Source organism: Scatophagus argus, chromosome 1 (assembly GCF_020382885.2).
Source record: "Scatophagus argus isolate fScaArg1 chromosome 1, fScaArg1.pri, whole genome shotgun sequence".
Lineage (NCBI taxonomy): Eukaryota > Metazoa > Chordata > Actinopteri > Scatophagidae > Scatophagus > Scatophagus argus.
This window is the reverse complement of record NC_058493.1, coordinates 21877306-21892154: the sequence shown is the minus strand read 5'-3', so window position 1 is coordinate 21892154 and position 14849 is coordinate 21877306. Positions and strand designations below refer to the sequence as shown.

The window sequence follows — 14849 nt, the reverse complement described above, 5'->3', positions numbered from 1 at the left end:
GGAGAATTTTACAAAATGAATTTTCCTTGATCATTAAATGAATACAGAGCGTTTTGTAATGAAATGCTGTCACATTTTGGTAACCAAATGACTATGACAATTCAAATTTTCCCAGTATTCCTCTGAATCTCTACTCAAGTGACCTCAGTCTAGGTGATGCATTTTAAACACTGATCACAAGTCAAATATAAATGTAAACTTGCACATTAAATGAGTAAAATAATGTTTATATTCAAGATTTTGGATAATTCCAGATGTACAACATTTTGCACCATTTACGCTCTAATTAAAGCCGACATGTTGTACATTTTTTTCCACAATCTTGGATCTTGGAATTCTTGGAATAATAACAATAAAAAAAATCTGTTATCTGTACTTTTCTGTCTACACATGACATTGTTGTTGGTTGGTTGTAGGGTCGTATGTACTCACTGAGTGTTTGTGCATGATTAATTAGAAGGAAGTTAATTTATATGCCAAGAAAAATTTCAAAAATAATATACAGGGGAGGGGGGGAAAAAATACTAAAACTGACCACAGCAAGCAGCCTTGGCAATGTCACGGGGCAGAACCAGCTGGTTCCAGTAACCGTACTCATGGTTCTGGTTTGGGGGAGCAGCTACTGTGTACAGGACTGCAACATAATAATTCCTGTCACATGGAACAAGCTGTAACTGCGGGAAGAATGAAACAGATGGTTCTGAGGAGACAGAGGAAGAAAACAGCAAAAACACGGTCCTTGTTTTTAAAGTGAGTGCGGCTGAGTCACAAATCTCTCCGTGTGGAAAAATCCTCCACATACTTTCCATTTGTGAAACAGTGCCAAACTGTGGAGAATCAAAACTCAGGACAGTTTCAAGATGCTGAAATCCTACTTTGTAAGAAGAGTTAACTTCCATATTCACTGATGTTATACAACACATCTTTCCTGAAATGTGCACTGGTGCAGTATAGAGGCAGAACTGGCGTGAAAGATAAATATTTGTGAACAAAAGAGACGTTCAGATCCTACTTGAAGGTGTATTTGGGGCATGACTTAATTTCCTGGGCTGTTAGGTCTCACTATCAGATTTATGAGCTATCCGAGCCTCTGGAGGGCCGCCTGGGTTATATCAAAGTCGACAACCTCATCTCTTCTTCTCTGTCTCTGTTTCCCATACATAACGTCCATATTTCAACAAAGATTTATCTCCACTCTGGTTGTTCTCACAGTGATTTTTTTTATTTGTTTTGTATTTGGGAGCTGAGTGGAGTGAAAACCTCTGATAATCCACTGGAATTGATATTTCTGCAGATTAGATTTGGTTTTCCTGCTTTTCAGCTGCGTGTGATTTTCCCTCCATTTTCAAACAACAGTGAAAACCGCTTGAGTTGGAGGATGGACAGAAATTAGCACAACATCTGTATTTAGTGCTGTCAAAGTGCCTTAGCATGGGACTGAAACTGCAAGATATATTGATTTGAAAAGTCTGCATTGCATGACCAAGCACAATAATGCTTAACTTAACAAGCACAAATGATGTTCCCTGGTATATATCTGTTTCTGTAAGTTGATTTTCATTACATGCTATGCAACTTGACTGCCAACAGTTCACATTGCGGTTTGTCTTTTTTAGGGGCAGCTAATGTAGCCTCGAGCATCGACGCTGACTCAAGTTACATCACAAAAAGACATTCATCAGATTTGGCATGGCTCTCTCTGGCACCACAAACTACCTTATACAACAATTTTCACATACGCAACACTACCCCTGAAAAGCTGTAAACAGACTTTGATGTGGGAAATATTTGTTTGGCCTGTACAGAAACAGAAATGCGAAAACTACAAGCTACAAGTTGTGGTTTTACTGAGGGTTAAACAAGACTCTTTCTTGCTGAGCTAACAAGCTGCTGGTTGAATGAACAAGAGTATAATCAATTTCTTCATTTAGCTTGTCAAAAAAAGTAAATAAGCTTTTTTCCCCAAAGTGTGAAACTATTCCTTTATGTAAACAGGGAAAACAAAAACAATAATGCTGGTATGGTCATCATGGTCTCTTATTATCTATGGGAAAATCTGTGTAGTCATTATTTAGCCGATGACTTTATGCTTCAGTGAGTAGAAACAGCTGTTTCATGTGGAGTCTCCAACAATTTAGAAATATAAAAAGGATTTTGGAACGTGTGCCAAGCCTTAACACATGTAGAGCCTTGGGAACGCTTGTTTTTAATGTTTGGTTCTCCACCCTGGCTTCACCAAACTGTGGATGGGCAGTTTGGAGAGTGAAAGCCAGATGTCCAACGCTGGATGGAATGATCAGAGGAGGGAGTGGAGAATTTGCGGGGGGGGGGGGGGGTTGGGTGGAGGGTAAGTTGGTTGGTTTATGTACTAGAAGGGTGGAGGATGAGCAGCAATGGGACCATGACTGTCTGTCTGTCACACCCACGTCTGTTCTCCTGCTGTTTGCCTCCAGCTCCCTCCCCGGGGTAGTAAAAGGATTAGGATTTGTAAATTTTCCAGTTAAAATATGAACAGAAGACTGAATTGCACCTTTAAAGGCCTGAAATATGACATGGTTAACATGCAGTTATGCAGAAGTTCATGCTCAAAACCATTATGGGGTGAATAGAAGACAGTTGAGCAACATAATTTGAACTTGTCAGCATTCTCACTGATGCTCGTCAGCGCTCAAGTCTGAATCAGTCTGGATTTTTCTGCACAGGATGTGAAGAGCATCTGCAGGTCTGCTGACGACAAATGCCAGAGGTCGCCGGGAGCAGGCGGACCACATGTGCAGACGAACACTCGGATGAAGCATTTCCCAAGATTCCACAACACAGTGCTACAATAAAGGGTTACCGTGGAAACCAGATTGGGTGGGATCATTTGGAGAGTGACAGTGAGGGTTGACTTGACAAGTGAGGGGAACTGATGATCGACTGAATTGTATGTTGAGTCACACAAGAGACTCACACACACCCTTGAGATGAGGTAACCTCAGTGTCAGGAGTCCAGAAGAGGAGCAAAGGGACCACACAAATCACTTTATCATTCAATTCTTGGACCCTCTTTTGAATTCACAGTTATTCGCAGTACTCTTTCTATGTGTTTTGTAGGGGAGACCAAGAGAAGTTTCAAATCTTTTTAAAATCAAGTTACAAGTCAAGATGTAAATAAAGTTCCACATCATTTGTACATTTTTACTGTGGAAGCTGTGTTATTAGTTTTTCTCAACATAACTGAGGCTAAGTCCCGCCAATCCCAGTCACAGATAATAATACAATAATTCAAGCCTGCAAAAAAAAAAAAAAAAAAATACATTTTTGGTGGCCACTCTGAGACAGCAGAAAGAAGCTATGTACACAATTCTAACATTATCATTCGATTAAGTTATTATAAGTTATGACACACTTGTTAGCAAAAAGTGGCCTATGAACACATCCAACAGATAAGAAACAGTCCAGTATTCTCTCCTATTTTAGCTCTGTTTTGGTCTCCACCAACTCCTAAGAGAAATTTCTGGCTCCCTAGCTTCTAAATGCTCCACATTGTCTCTGATTTGGAGTAGCAGGCTGACGTTTACTCAGGTAATGCCAAGTGGGTTCGTCAGATGAAGCGACTCTCTCGAAACCCTTGACAAACAAGTTGTAATGTTATGCTTTTGATATGAAATTTAACTTTTTAAAAGACACCTTGTTCACCAGTGGAATATGAGGAAGTCTTTCACCTCTTCTACCTGTCTAGTCTTTTTTAAGGGCCATGTTGATCCAAGAACAGCAAAGTTATGTGAAGGCTGACCTATGGCCTCCATCTCTGCGGACAGCTGTGTGTCCTCAGTTCAGTCACAGTTTATACCTTCACCAGTCAAACATTAGCTGTGATGCCATTCCCAGGATGGCAGTCTTCCGTGACAGTCCTCCTTCAATCAGGGGTGTGGAAACCTTGTCTGTGTTCTCACCTCATGACAACAGGTGTAAATAAGCATGACCTTAAGAGGGTAACGTGTGTTTTCACTTCTGCAGTGTGTTTATGTGAGAGAGGAAGACAGAGAAAAGATAATGACGTCTTTCTGGAAGTTTATGGCGTGTTCTACAAGTGTGCTTCTTTAACTTGTGCCCTCACGCAAAGTCCACAGTTTGGATTAGTGAATTCACTCAGTGTGAAAAGGAGGAGCTGTGATTTTCCTGTTGGGTTCATTTCCAGACTGCCCCAGTGGTTTTACTAAGGCTAGTGGGGAAAAATAGAGGAAACAAGTCTGCATCTTGTTTACCAAAATGAAAAACTAGCCACTTTGTTGGGGTGGCAAAGCGGAGCTTCGCAGACGTGCACAGAATCTGAGACCCATGTGAAAACGTCTGTCACTTTTCCTGTTGTCACACCAACTGATTGATTGTCTTATGAAACAGAGGCAACAGCTCATCACATTAATAAATTCCTGATTGGGCCGCCACTGGAATGGTGATGATATTCACACAGACAGGGCACATTTCCAATGGACTTCCAGTAAGCTCCAAAGGCAGCGGACCAGAGAATCATTCTGCCCTGACCTTGGTCAGTCGTGTTACTCACACTGTTGGTGTGTGTCTGCGACGTGGGTTTGTGCTCAGCCCCCTTCGCAGCAACATGCCTGCCTCGTCATCTATCACTGAGGGGATTGTCCTCAGGAGCTCCTGGAGGAAGAAGACACAGAAGCTTTGAATGGGCAGAACTTTTCTTTCAGGAAACAGACCAGTGTAGATTCAAATAAGGCAGGCAACAGTCAGACAAAATATATAGAGGAGAACACAAGGTAGCTGTTGTTGTTTGTGAGTAAGTACATTAATTCCATTCTGCAATAAAAGTTGTTTGTGCCAAAAATGCTGAGCCAATTTGGATCATTGTCCCCACCGCGTTACTTAGGTATTTTTCCCACGTCTTTTAAAAAATTCAGGCTTAACAACGAAGCCTTATGTTAATTGTGTTCTTATTCACTATGTGTTTTTTTTTTTACACAATAGGTTGTTGTGTCTTAAGCTAGGCCAGCATGCACACAGCATACAGCAGGGCAGAGCAGGGTCTATTCCAAGTCTCCTCTTTGCCTCCTAAAACTTTCAGACAACATCGTGACATAAAGTAGATCTCACTGTGTCGACACCCTCAGGGAAGCAGAATGAAGCTTTACAAGATCTTAGATCTTAAAAAAATGTAACTTGGAGTCTCTCGTTCTTTCTCTGCCATGTGTTTTTCTCATTGTCTGTGCTTTCTCCGTCTCTCGCCAATGTGTGCTCTAGAGGCTGAAAGACAAAACTATTTCTCTGCCAAAGCAGCAATCTTTGTTGAAACTCGCTCTCTTTGTGCACCACAAACATCGTGCTCAGCTACACACCTTCACCACTAAACATTTTCTGCAACTGAGACCTGATGATGTGGAGACACTTTCCAAACCAGTGAGGGGAAATGTCATTAACTGTGTACCTTGCTGTAAGCATCACCATTACTCACTCATTCCCGTCTAGACGACACGGACACGCCAGCTCACCTGGAGCTATACGGACGAGGACGAGGAGAAGGAGGAGGAGGCCCACCTGCCACATGCCAGGTGAAGTCAGCCTGTTTTGGGAAATGCACTGCATGACGAGCCGCACTGGTTCTATTAACATTATATAGTCATGCACGGTGGGAAATGATGATCAACAGAAAGAAAACAACTCCCTTGTTGTATCAGAAGCAAGTTGAGGAACAGCAGTGTGGCTCAGTCCCAAACTGGTCTGTTTAGCTTGAAAACAACAACAACAACAACAACAACAAAACCCCCCCAAAAAACAGAAGCCTGTGCTGATGTGTAACAAATGAACTCGTGTACAGACAACCTCAGCCCCTTCAACACACACACACGATCAGACACCTCCACAAATATACACGTTCACAGAAATACACCTCAGCAAACAGAGTCTGCTGTATGGCATGCCGATGTTTGTTCCCAGCCTTCACCGCATTTATGTGATGCATGTGGTCAGCTGAGGAGCCTGTAAATGAAACAAGAATTGAATAAATACTTCAGTGTATGCCTTTGATTACGCTCCCAAATGGTCGTGTAGACGTGCAAATGCAGACACCATGTGGTTCTTTTTATACTACTTTCTGGAAAGCTCACATACACAGACATATTTGGTAGCTTGTAGTTTCGTGGACTTGACTACACGGTCACAATAAATTGGAATTATTAGGTCAAAATTAAACTTTCCGTGACCACTAGAGTATGAACATCTGCTAGGGTTTGGGTGACGTAAATTTTGTCATCAAGTGGACGTCCATGTATCTTATCTTTTACAGAACGCATTGGTGGACTGCAAAAAAGTAGAATGAAAACTGGCATTAGACAGAACTATGGGAGTATAATACAAGTGTTATGCTGATGCCCACCCAGAGAATACGTGTGCACCCTCTGGTGACGAGATTTTTGTCATGCATACAATAAATATCATTCCTGCTTAATCTTCATCACAGGAAAAAAAATGTCCTTCCTATCCCTGGATTTTGCAGACACACCTTTGTCAGGATTCTGTTTTCACACCACTTCTAGAAATCACCTGTGCCAGCATGAGCACAGCAGGGTTGCGGAGACTTGATTCAGAGTGGGGAGATGGTGGAGGAAGGGCACAACAGCTCCGGGATGAGCAGCCTGCTGAGTGAAGCTTGGGTCACAGTTCACACCCAGACAGTGATTCTCCCAGTGGCTAACAGGGGGGATATAATAGCATTTGTCAGCATTGGTGGGTCAGTGATGATGCTGGGACTGCAAAGTGTGATCTTTTGCAAAGACTGATGCAGACAAGCAGACAGCCTATCGTTAGACAAGAACACTGATATTACAGGAATCTAAAAAGAAAACCTCTGGATTTTATTCTGTTAAAGTCAAGTCAAGTCAAGGGGTTTTTTTTAATCGATAATCTGCAGAGTTCTCCAAGGCTCAATCCTTGGACTTCCTTTATTTAACACATACAGACTTCCACTAAGCCAAATAATGCAAAACAAACAGCTAAATTTCATCTTTTAATTAACTGTGATAAAAAATAACATTAACTTAATGCTTATGGTTAATGGTTATCTCAGGCATGTTACAAGTCTCTACTAGCTGATTTTTCATATCATATATGGAGATACTAAGTCAAAGAAAACTGGATTTACTGTACTGATACCCGACTGAGAGTCTTAAACATATTTATTTTTTATATTTTTCATTGCTGAAACAAAATGAACTAATTGCTGTTATGAAGGTAAGCTAAAAACCTGTGGTGAGATTTGGAAAAAGGAGAGCAGTAATGTAGAATAATTTCTAGCCAACTGATCTATCACGAAATAATAACCCAAGTAATTTTCAGACAAAGGCAAAGCGAAGGCAGTTACATCAGAGGAACACCATCAAAGAATAATTTCACATGGGTGAGGATATCATTCCACCTTGTCTTGTGTTATCCTTTCATTTTTTTCCCCCCATGTCACCATCCCCCGCACTCCTCTTTCCTCTTCACTACCTTTTTTGGTCTCAGTCTGAATGCTTCTTTCCATTTGGCTCCATGTGAGACTGACGGCAGCCCTCCTCAGACCATTTGCCACAGTGCTGTTTTCTGAGGGGAAATGCCAGAATGTTTTACTGGCTTTGCCACAGAGAGCCAAATGCTACAACCACAACACTTCAAGGCTACAGTGTGTTTGCTACTTGAATGTAACTGTTAACGGTTAAGCAGAGTGCATCTTTGACCTCACAGACCGACAACCAAATAAAGCAAACTTATTGTAATAATAAAGTACAGAGCTTATTTGGCTACGGCTCAGGTAATAATCCAGGCTGGCTGTGACTCACACACCAAAAATTAAAATGTTAAAAAAGAAAAAAAAAAAAATAACCAAGCTGTCAGAGAATGACTCACAGTCTGTAGACAGGCACACTGAGAGACCTTATTACATTATTTCCCAGCAGAATACTTTTCTGCATGGAGAAAACATTAAGAATGAACTGAAAGGAGTTTCCTAAAGCTTTCCACGTTAAATCGCAAAGTAGGTACACCATTATCGTTCACCACTGTAAGCAGAGTTACAAGCCCATTAAAAACACACTCTTTACACTCGTGGAAACAAAATTATCCTGTAATAAAGCCAGAACAGTTTGGTGTGTGACTTACAATTTCATTACTCAACTGTGCCAGTAAGTGAAATTTCTGATCTGTGCTACTCTTACAAGAAAAAGCAACAAGCAAAAGAACAGTGAAGCTGCAAACAATCACAGCAGACGGTCAACTGAGGGTAATCTGTCTCATCCTGCAGCTTTGAAGATGACAGAAGTACCTATAAAAACAAGTATGACATCATTACAGAGAGAGAGTATGTGTGTGTGTGTGTGTGAGTGCTTGTACAAGTTTATGTGTTTGATGTCTAACCTCTTATAATTACAGAGCTCATCCTCCCTTGAAGGCATCCAGCAGATGAGCTCAGACAGATCAGGAGCCAGTCACCTATTCAAAAGTGAAAAGATGGAACATCTTCGCATGTTCACACATCATACACGTGACCTGCTGTTCAGCTGGTTAACTGGAGACTGTGATGCAACAAGAGGTGTGTGGTGCACATATGGGCAGAGGAAGTGACATCAGTGATTAACAACCCTTCAGTATCTACCTATATGGAAAACAAACACGTCTCCTGATATCTGGTGAGATTGTGTGTATCAGTTTGAACTATAGTTGAACTTAACATTACAAAAACGCATTTAAAGAGCTCTAGACACAGAGATATTTGAATCATATGCAATACAATGTAAATATAACTTCTGCTCTTGGAAATGTCACAAAGACATGGAAGGGCATTGTGAAAGTCTGTGTTTGCTGTGGAGATGCCTCAGTTGGTGTGGTGGTGGGTGTCTTAGAACCAAAGTCTTGAGGTTTTTTGAAGTCTGGTAATTGCTTGATAATTTAAGAAATTCTGTATGAAAATAGGAAGTAAAATCTGGTGAAAATCAGTTTTCTAGGGATGGGGTTTTACACATCTGTTTCAACTTTCTCATTATATTTGTTCCAATAAATTGCTTGTTGTGCCTCCCTAATTTTAGACAGCCTTCTGCCCTTACTGTAAGTGTAACTGCAAAGCTAAGCAGCAAGCTAAACACACATCCATAACAATAATAATCAACTTTTATTGGCAGTATATATATTTTTACATAAACCAAATTTTTCCTCTACATTTAACCCATCCTTGGTTGAACACACATGCAACACCCAGCAAATTGCATCCAGTAAAGGTTAAAGGCAAGAACTGACCTTTTTTTCCAGTTTTACTGGAAGCGATTATGAAACTGAAAAGACAGACAACAAGTTCAGTGATAATGATTATAAATCAGAAAAATGTGAGGTACCATAACCAAGAACTAGATGAAAGGTATTGTAACAAGACTACAAACCTACAGGCATGCTAGTGGCTCTGTGAGGCTGTAGTCTACTGTAACTAAGCACAGCTGCATGTTGAGCTAAATGCTAATACCACCATGCAAACACGCTCACAATCACAGAGCATGTTGATGTTTGGCAGTTATCGTATTTACTATTTTTACCATGTTAGGTTATCACGCTTTTTTCTAATTAGTGTTAAACAAAAACTACATCTCAGGCTATTGGTAATGTCATTAGTTTTGCAAACTGAAGTCTTGGATGGAATGAAAAGATAGCCTGGTGATGCTGGGAGATCAAAGTTAAAGCATTTCCATGATGCTCTTTTACGTTATTTACATTACAGGAAAGTGGTGGAGACAAACCAGAATGGCTGCTTGACTCCACCTACTGAGAATATGTTTCCAACACAGTAAGGCTTCCCCAGAATTAAACCTGCAGTGTCGGTCTTACAAATGAATGTCTGTTACATTCATGCAATTTCCAGATGAGTTCACACAAGTGAGTCTGTGGTGACAAAAAGATCCAGACTGCAGCTTTAACTTAAATCTTGAATACTTCAAACTCAATTATGTAGTAACATTCATGCATGTAATACTGAATTTAAAAGTTGTTTTTGCCACTCTTTTCATTTCCCCTCTGCAAACCACTGTTCATATGTCATTACTGCCATTCTGAGAAGAAAAATGTGTTATGTAACCATAAATTACAGGAAAAAAGAGTAAATATACTATGAAATGGAGAGCTGCTTAATGTTGGGTTTGTGTGTGGAGAAGTATGCTAGAGGTCCTTATTGACTTAAATGACACTGACCCAGACGGTGAGTCCCTGAAGACTAGACCAATGAAAACAGCACTGTGCAAACGCAGCCGGTATGATTGCACCTTACTTACACTTACACACACACACTCGCTTCATTTCTGCAGGCCCTCTGCTGTGGTGGAAACTCTGCGGGCAGTGACATCATCATTCCGAGACCACTGAGTAACATTACAGAGTGGAAGAGTGGAAATGTAGTCCTGGGCAACGAGCAACATCACAACACCACGGCATGGTGTAACTGTCATTACTGCAACCACAGAAGCAAAGGCTCTGAGGTTCAATAAGTGAGGAAACCCACATGAGGACATGCACTCAAAACACAAATGAGCAAAAACATCTCTCCAGGGGGACAAAGTGAGCTCATTTATTCTCTAAAGTTTTCTCTGCTTTCCAAAGAACCTTGCTTCATGATAAAAACATGAAGGAGTGACTCATCACTGATGCTTAAATTGCATGTCCTGCACAGGCCCGAATGGCCTTTGTGTACTTGTCTGTTATCATATTCTTGCCGTCCATCATTTATCTGTCCAATATCTCAAGAGACACCTTTAAACAAACACTCTGATGGGGGTGAGCTATTTCCTGATATGTTTATCTGTGCTTTTGAAGATAAGCAGCTCTGCTAAACTCGCTCGCTTATTTGCTCTTGACTCTCTCTTGTGGATTGGAAGCATATGGCTTCATTGCATAACATATACAAAGAGGGCAAACATTGGCAGAAACGACTTCACATAATTGTAAGAAATGGCAGGTCAGTAGACACCCTGAGTGGCTACAGCTTTGAATTTTGGCCACTGGCCTTCCCTGCCGAACCCGAGCTTCTTTGCACATGCTTGAAAACAAATGGAGTCTTCATCTGTCCTTTTCCCAGAAAATAACAGTTTGACACAGTCCAGAGGACAAAGAGTTTCCCATCCTCACCGCTGCATCAAATTATCTGTAGAGGATGATTCAGTTCTGATCACTTCAGATTACCTCATTAACCCCGCAAGGTAAGCACATATGCAAACAAATAAAGAAAACATTTGATCTAAAAACTTAAAAGAACAGCACAAAAATATGGATAATTGAGATCTCCAAATCGCAAAGTGCGCACTCACTGTTCACACGTTCAGTTGGTTTCTTCACTTTTATCTACCAATCCTCCTGAATCCATCAAAGTGCCGAAGATGCAAGAAGAACTCGCATCTGAAATGTTTTCTTCAGACTTTGTGTCATACAAGACATTTGCATAAAACATTTAGTTTTCAAAAAAAACTGCAGAGCTGAAATGTCAACATGCTATTAGTTAAACCAAAAAACCAATGAAATCTAAAAAAAACTTTAAATTAAATGTCAGTATAAGCCCCAAAGAAGTTATTAGAGAGGCTGCAAAGGATCTCTCCCCATGGCATCTGTACATATAACGGCTAACCCCCAAACTCTTCCTCAACAAGTACAGGCGTAAACCCAAACTTTTAACATACAACTGTGATTCTTATGTAAACAAAGAATGGCACCACCAGAGAAAGTTAAAACACAGGACAGGTACCTGCTATCGGTCCCAGACTGACTGACAGGTCTTTCAATACATGGACTCACAGCAGATAACAACAAAACAGGCTACTAATTTTGAGCTCGACAGTTCATTCTTGATGTTGACAATTGAAAACAAACAAAAAAAACCCAAAAAACTCAGCTCTCAACTTAAGGTGCGAAGACAAAGACAATGCAATAAGATTGAAAGCTTCAAAACAAGCGAGTAAGTGGACATTGAGCTGAGACAAACAAGGTTGATTCATTTCTGATTCTGTTTCTATTCCATTTTCGATCGGGAAGTTTAACTCTTCAATTGTGCGTACATGCATGAATCATTTCTTTGGGTGGGGGTCAGAGCAGGTCACTCTGTCTTAAAAGGCCACAACAAGGACACACACACACACACACACTCTCTCTCTCTCTCTCTCTCTTTGTATTGTGACTTTTACACCCGCTGGTCAGGAAAATGCTCTATTGTTACTCTGCTTCACCAAATACAGTTCAGAGGTTCCCATAACTTCTTTGTGTATAAGAAGAATAATGAGAAAGAACTTTTCAGCTCCCTATGTTTAGCAATTGGATCAACATTTCTCAAAGTATTTTTTCCCCTTTTTTCTTGTTAGCGATGTGTTTTTAACCTTTTCATATGACCACACCCTGTATTTCCTTCTCATTTCGCTCCTCATACGCTGCTAACCATATAAAATATTCTGCCTGGTACAACAGCTGCAGTAAATCCTCTTGCTTTCATTCACCCCTTTTAAGGAGCAAGTCATAACACAAGTATTAGTGAAGTGAAATGCAAGTGAACAAGCACGTTAGAAGCCGCATGACTACGCCGCCACCTACTTTGAGTTTTGTCATATGTAGCTCTACAGACGATTACCGACTGTTCAAACTCTTCTGTCTGCTTCTGGCTTTGATTCAGAGCTAAAAACAAATGGTCCACATTCCATATTCTTTGCAGCAGTAGGCACCATTTTTCATATGCTGTATACATTAGCTTACCATTTGCCAGAAAACACTGAGGGCACGAACCACCCTCCAACCCTGAGCTGAACTAAGCTGAGAATGTAGATCTGTTTATTTCTTGGCTGAACAGATGTGCTGAGAGATTGGAGATCTTTGCAGGTTAAGGGCACTCTGACAGATGAGGCAGGGTACACAAGAAGGGAGTCAGTCTCTAAGCTGATATAAAACAGCTGTCTGGCAAACTGCATTACACTAAAATGCCCCAGCAATTGATACTAACTGTGCTTGGTCACATTTAATGGGAAGTGAGGAAAGGTGGAATACATGCACTGAGAGGTCCAAAGGGAAGTTTGAAAGCAGATCTGGTCTGTGTTCATCACTCCAAAGAGATACTCCTCCAGATGTGCACTATTAACTGATGTAAAAATTCACATATGCAAAGATGAACTACTCACAAGAAATACTCACACTTTCTAATAGCATGCACACTCAAACCCAAACTTCTGGACACAAGAAAGAGAGAAGGTCATAAAAGAAAGTTCCACTTATTGGCTGTCCATTACTGACCATTACACCAACAAGGACTTCAATGACATTGCATGCTAAAATACTTAGATACACCTCTGCAGCTATAACAGCTTCCACTCCTCTGGGAAGCCTTTCCACAAGATTTGTGTTGCTGTGGGAATTTTTGCCCGTTCATGCAATAGATCAATAGTGTGGTCAGACACTGATGTTGGACCAAAAGGTCTGGCTCACAGTCTCTGTTTCAGTTCATCCCAAAGATTTTTAATGGGGTTGAGGTCAGGGCTCTGTGTGGGCCAGTCAAGTTCTTCCACACCAAACTCATCCAACCATGTATTTATTTGCTTTGTGCACTGCAAAAGTCATGCTGGAATAGAAAAGGACCTCCCCCAAACTCCTGCCACAGGAAGCATTGCATTGTCCAAAATGTCTTGGTATGCTGAAGCATTAAGATTTCACTTCACTGGAAGTCAGGGCCCGAGCCCATCCTCTGAAAAACAGCCCCATCAGTACTTTTGTCCATGTAGTGTACTTCTCATTCATGTAGATTTAACAACAGTCTAGAGTCATGTATTTAGGTACGACAGAGCTTGCATGCATACTAAAATGCTGACATTGAGGAGGTATAATGTTAACAATGTTAGCATGCCAACATTCGCTAATCAGCACAAAACACAAAGCATAGTTAAAGCTGTTGGGAGAGTAGTTGGTTTTGCAGGTATTTCCTCATAAACCAAAACACAATAAAATTTTGTCAATGGTGAAGTCATTGTCAAGTGTCAATAGATGAAAAGTGTTAGGATGACAAAGTTTATCCAGAGTGGGAAAATGCTAATATCAACTTGCTAATGTGTAGGCCAAATCTGATAGCAATCCATCAGTTGCTGAGAAATTTCACCCACAACCAAAACCTTGTAGTGGTGGTAAAGAAAAAGTTAGATGATCGCAAAAGTCAGGACCACAAACGTCTATACAAAATTCTGGGCAAACATTAAAAGTGCCACGCCCTCAGCATGGCTAAAAACATCATCTGATGGTGAAGATCATGCAACATGATCAAAAGCAGCTAATAGATGGGCCGTGACGTGAGAGTGTTATGTCAGCAGCTGCTTACAAAGTCATGCATGAACTTATAAATTCAAAGAGAGAAAGGTTCTCAAGCAGATCATTTTGGATTTGAAAGCACTGCGCCTCTTCACTTCAAAAAACTCTGACTCAGCAACTAAGAATTATCAGCACTTCACATAAACAAAAACTGGCTTAGCTGCATATTTCATGTTGTTATTGTTCACATTTTGTAGCTCTCTTAACCGAATGTCTGTGAGAGCACACAATTAAAAAGCCTTAAATTTGTCATCCTCTGGCTCCCGTCCACTGAGGCGGGGCAGTGTTATGCACTTGGCCATGGCCTCATGGGAGTGATCTGTCCTCTTAAAACCACACCAAACAGCACCAGCATTTATTAAAACCCCTGTCTTGTTTACAGCCTCCCCCTTTAACTCATCTGCTTGGAAGTGGTTTGACACAAGAGGAAAGCAGGCAGCATCATAGTTGTTTGAAAATGAGTGCCGTGAAGGGGCATGAGAAGAGTTTGTTCTCCTTTGGGCCATCAT

At 40.8% G+C, this 14849-nt stretch overlaps 1 long non-coding RNA gene across 2 annotated transcripts; it reads right to left on the bottom strand.

Annotated features, from left to right (window-relative positions):
• Nucleotides 1–5782: 5782 nt before the first annotated feature.
• On the bottom strand, nt 5783–8880 carry LOC124060446. 2 transcript variants are annotated; one of them, XR_006843578.1, is made up of 4 exons: nt 8398–8880; nt 7495–8305; nt 6509–6696; nt 5783–5985 (listed from the first exon to the last, which is right to left on the bottom strand). It is a non-coding gene; the product is annotated as an uncharacterized LOC124060446 (long non-coding RNA). The 2 variants fall into 2 exon arrangements; XR_006843576.1 differs by having other exon boundaries at nt 7495–8880.
• Nucleotides 8881–14849: the final 5969 nt, after the last annotated feature.